Source organism: Leucoraja erinacea, chromosome 9, assembly GCF_028641065.1.
Source record: "Leucoraja erinacea ecotype New England chromosome 9, Leri_hhj_1, whole genome shotgun sequence".
Taxonomy (NCBI): Eukaryota; Metazoa; Chordata; class Chondrichthyes; order Rajiformes; family Rajidae; genus Leucoraja; species Leucoraja erinaceus.
The window spans coordinates 39,240,506-39,245,435 of NC_073385.1; positions in this window are offsets into that span (position 1 = coordinate 39,240,506).

Below are 4,930 nucleotides of genomic sequence, written 5' to 3' on the forward strand. Positions count from 1 at the left end.
CATCCTAATGGGTCGCCGGTTGTCGGTAGCTTGCCGCAGCTTGACGTCGAATAGGTGGTAGGTTGTTGTAGACATTGTCATAGACCAGTCGTTCTTAACCTTTTTGGCATACACGAACAAAATACTGTATGTGGTATGTACCTTTGTTAGGTTCCTAAAAATGGGCTCAACAAATGGATATGTTATTTATGACCCCTTCATGTCCCCCGGTAAAGTCCCAAACGACACCCCATGGGGGTCCCAACCACCAGGTTATGAACCACTGTCGTTGACATTGTCGTAGGGGGGTCCAGTCGCCGCTTTTTTGGCGACCTGCCACGACTATGACAGTCGTCGAAAAAATCATCTAAGTGGGACAGGCCCATAAATGTTCATACCATTTGGTTGTAAGCTACCCAAGTGGAATTTGAGGTATTGTTCCTCCAGTTTGTGTGGGGCCTCTCTCTGTTAATGGAAGAGCCCCTGGTCAGAAAGGTCAGTGGGAATGGGAAGAGGTGTTAAAATGGTAAGAAACCAGGAGATCCCATTATTTTTCACCCGCTCCTCCACCCCCCAGATGGAACAAGGATAGAGTTCACCTGGTCCTCACCTTTCACCCCACCTACCTCTGCAACCGACGCGTCATTCTCTGACATTTCCGTCAACTGCAACGTCATCTCGCCACTAATCTATCCATCTTCGCACCTATCCATCCCCGTGGAGACTGCTCCCTCCGTAACTCCTTAGTTCACTCATCCTTCCCCACCCAAAACGCTCCTTCCCCAGGTAATAAACCGCAGGAGCTTTAACACCTATCCCTAACCTCCCCCCTTGCCTCTATCCAGGGATCCCAACGGTCCTTCCAGATGAGACAGGTTGCACACGCACCTTGACTAATCTCAGAGTTTTACAGTGTGGAAACATCCCTCCAGCCCAACTTGCCTACACCGACCGACTTGTTCCATCTGTGTCTTTTTACATTACTGCACACAAAAATGTGACAATGGGGGTCAAATTTCAAATTCCTTCAAAAAAGTTGACAAGCATTTTATTGGGTTCATGACTAACAGGTATCAACAAAAATATAGGAAAGGTAGCATGTTTAAGAAGGAACTGCAGATGCTGGAAAGTCGAAGGTAGACAAAAATGCTGGAGAAACTCAGCGGATGAGGCAGCATCTATGGAGCGAAGGAAATAGGCAACGTTTCTGGTCGAGACCCTTCTTGGCAAGTTTCCAAAAATAGCGTCCGAACACACAAATACATTTTGTGTAAAGGTTGTCGCGTGGTGTCCACCAGTTGCCTGGTTGGCACAGTAAGTGCATGTATTTCTTATTCCTTTCTATGTTTATGAATATCACATGGAACAATAAAATTGCAAACACCGTTTTCACTTCATTCACCTGATCATGTAGAAGAATATTGCATCCATCTGAGTGGACACCGCAACGCGCATTACACATTATACACATAAACGTATGTTGCGGTGGACACTAAAAGGTTTTGTGTCCCAGAAAACTAGTTACATTGAGTTATATCTATGGTCAATGATTCGTCAGAACGTTTGATTTGGGCTGACTTTTTAGTAAGTAAAATGTCTCCGTAACGGTCGTTGCGGAGCTTCCCGAAGTTGACACGAAGGAATGAAGTTAGCGACTTGGTCCGTACGAAAGGAAAACAAGAGGCAGTGTGTTGCCAAATTGAAGATTGGCTCAGTTTCTTAGTTTTGATGACCAAATTATGTCCAAAATGTTTTTTTAATTGATTTTAAAAAGTCGGAAAATATATCGTAAGCGGTCATTGCGTTTTTGACACTATGATGTTTTTGATATATTGGAAAACAAGAAAAAATAACGCGCCCAAAATTTGCTACTACCGTAGGATACCTCGTTGGGTTTTTGAAAAGCATTAGAGGTTTGGAGCCTCCGTGATTTAACTTACAGAGGTACCGACCCCGATAACGGTCGTTGTGACAATGGACACCAAGCACAACGACCGTTACGGGATTTTTACTGTACTGTATTATCTTTATGTTACTGTATTCTTCACCTGGTATTGATGAAGATATTTCCCTCGATCATTATCAACACGTATGAGGGGCCATATGAAGCTTATTTATTAATTAAATGTTCATGACTAAATGTGGCAGTTTTTAATGTCACGTTTTTGGTGTCCAAATTTGTGGTAAAACAATGAAGATTTGTCTGTCATGAAAAAAGGTTTTGACTTTTGGTCTTGAAGTTATCTTATTTATTACTATTATTTACAAGGTTTCACATGATGGGTAGATTTTAGTTAAGAACAGTGTATTGGTGTGAAAGACTGAATAATATTGTTCCTCAAAATCTCTCCAGTATTGTAAAAAGACACATCTACACTAGTCCTATCTGCCTGTGATTTGCCCATATCCCTCTAAACCTGTCCTATCCATGTTCCTGTCTAAATGTTTCTGAAATGTTACAACAGCACCTGCTTCAACTATTTCCTCCGGCAGCTCGTTCCATACACACACCACCCTTTGTTGCCCCTCGGGTTCCTATTAAATGTTTCCTCTCTCACCTTAAACTTATTCTCTGATTCTCAATTTCCCCAACTCCGGGCAAAAAACTGTGCGTCTGTACCTGATCAATTCCACTCATGATTTTGTAGACCTCTATAAGATCTCCCCTCATTGTCCTGCGCTCCAAGGAATCGAGTCCGAGCCTGCTCAACCTCTCCCTCTAGCTCAGACCCTCTTAGCAACATGAATCTTCTCTGCACCCTTTCCAGCTTGACGTCTTTCCTAGAACATGGTGCCCAAAATTGAACTGAGTACTCTAAATGCGGCATCACCAACATCTTGTACAACTGCAACATGACTTCCCAAATTCTATACACAATACTCTGACTGATGAAGGCCAATGTGCCAAAAACCTTTTTGACCATCCTATCTACTTTCAACTAACTTTGCACCTGTACACTGAGATCCCTCTGCTCTACAACATTCCCCAGAGCTCTACTGAGAAACAGTAACAAACAGTTGTTAGTTGAAAAAAGCTCTACTTTTAGAAACTGATAAAATTCTTAAAGGGCCTGGCCCACCAGCATGCGATTGCATGCGCCTAGCGCGACCAAACATGGTCACTTGAGGCATACGGCCTCGCGGGGCCGGTCCCACTTCCAACCGCTGAGCCGTCTGGAGTTGTGTTGGGCTGGTCCTGACATCATACTCACCAATCAGCTGGGCAGGAGGCGGGCCGACTGAATTTGGACGTCGCACGGCGTCGGGCGGTTACGTTATCGCACAATGGCACGCCGTGTGGTGACGTTATAGCGCAACGCCACGCGCTAGGCAACGCTGTCAAGATGCTGCGTACGCCTGTCGAGGCGCTGCATACGGCCTCAATGCGGCTGTGGGCCGACAGGCCATTGCCGCGCGGAATTTTTGGACAGTGTCAGTTTTTCAGAGCCCCGCGCGATGTCGGGACCAGCCGCGCACAACTCCATACGGCTCCAGCGATGGAAGTGGGACCGGCCCCCCGAGGCCGTACGGCTCAAGTGACCACGTTAGTCGCATGCTGGTGGGACAGGCCCTTAAGCGATTGGACAGGCTAGCTGCAGGAACAATGTTCCGGATGTTGGCGGAGTCCAGAACCAGGGGTCACAGTTTAAGAATAACGGGTAGGCCATTTAGGACTGAAAAAAAAAAACTTTTTGAAGTTCTGAATCTTTGGAATTCTCTGCCACAGAAGGCAGTGGAGGCCAATTCACTGGATGTATTCAAGGGAGAGTTAGATGCTTAGGGCTAACGGAATCAAGGAAGATGGGGAGAAAGCAGGAATGAGGTCCTAATTTTGGATGATCAGCCATGGTCATATTGAATGGCGGTGCTGGCTCAAAGGGTCGAATGGCCTATTCCTGCACCTATTTTCTATGTTTCTATGGTCAGTATTCATCAGAACAAAAATTAATCTCCTTATAGAATGAATGCTTAAACCCTTTAAAGTTGGTATGAATTTACCTGCAGAGTACTACCAGCACTTTCCATGGTGTCAGATTTCCACCATCCGCAATTCAGAGTATTTTGTATTCTGTGAGTACATTCCATGAACTGGAAAGCGTTGCCTTGGTGACCATTTTGTCGACCATCTACATTTTAGATATAGGAAAGAACTACAGATGCTGGTTTAAATCAAAGGTAGACACAAAATGCTGGAATAACTCAGCGGGACAGGCAGCATCTCTGGAGAGATCAGTCTGAAGAAAGGTCTCGACCCGAAACGTCGCCCATTCCTTCTCTCCAGAGATGCTGCCCGTCCCATACAATTTTAGATAACTGTAACTCTCCCCCTCTCTCTATTCCCCAAATATAACCCCCACCCCCCCTCCTGTGCTCACCTGAATTCAGACCTATATCTCCCCTTTCCCTTGCTCATTGGAGCGCAGGAGGATGAGGGTGATCGTATAGAGAGAGATATTTCTCCCTCTAGCTTCAAAATTTGCCACTCTTCAATCTTTTTGTCACACACATTCTGTTTCTTCAAGACCAAAACAGCACACAATACTTCTGGTGCTGGTCTCACCAGGGCAGAATACAACTGCAATAGGACCTCATTGCTCCGATAAATGCTCTTGCTATGAAGGCCAACATGCCATTTGCTTTCTTCACTGCCTGCTCTACCTGCATGCTTACTTTCAGTGACCGACAAGGACATCCAGGTCTTGTTGCACCTCCCCTTTTCCTAATCTGACACCATTCAGATAATAATCTGCCTTCTTGTTCTTGCCACCAAAGTGGATAACCTCATATGTATCCACATCATACTGCATCTTCCATGCATCTGTCCACTCACCCAACCTATCCAAGTCACCCAGCAGCTTCATAGCATCCTCCTCGCAGCTCACACTGTCACCCAGCTTTGTATCATCCACAAACTTGGAGATGTTACATTTAATTCCTTTGATAAATCGTT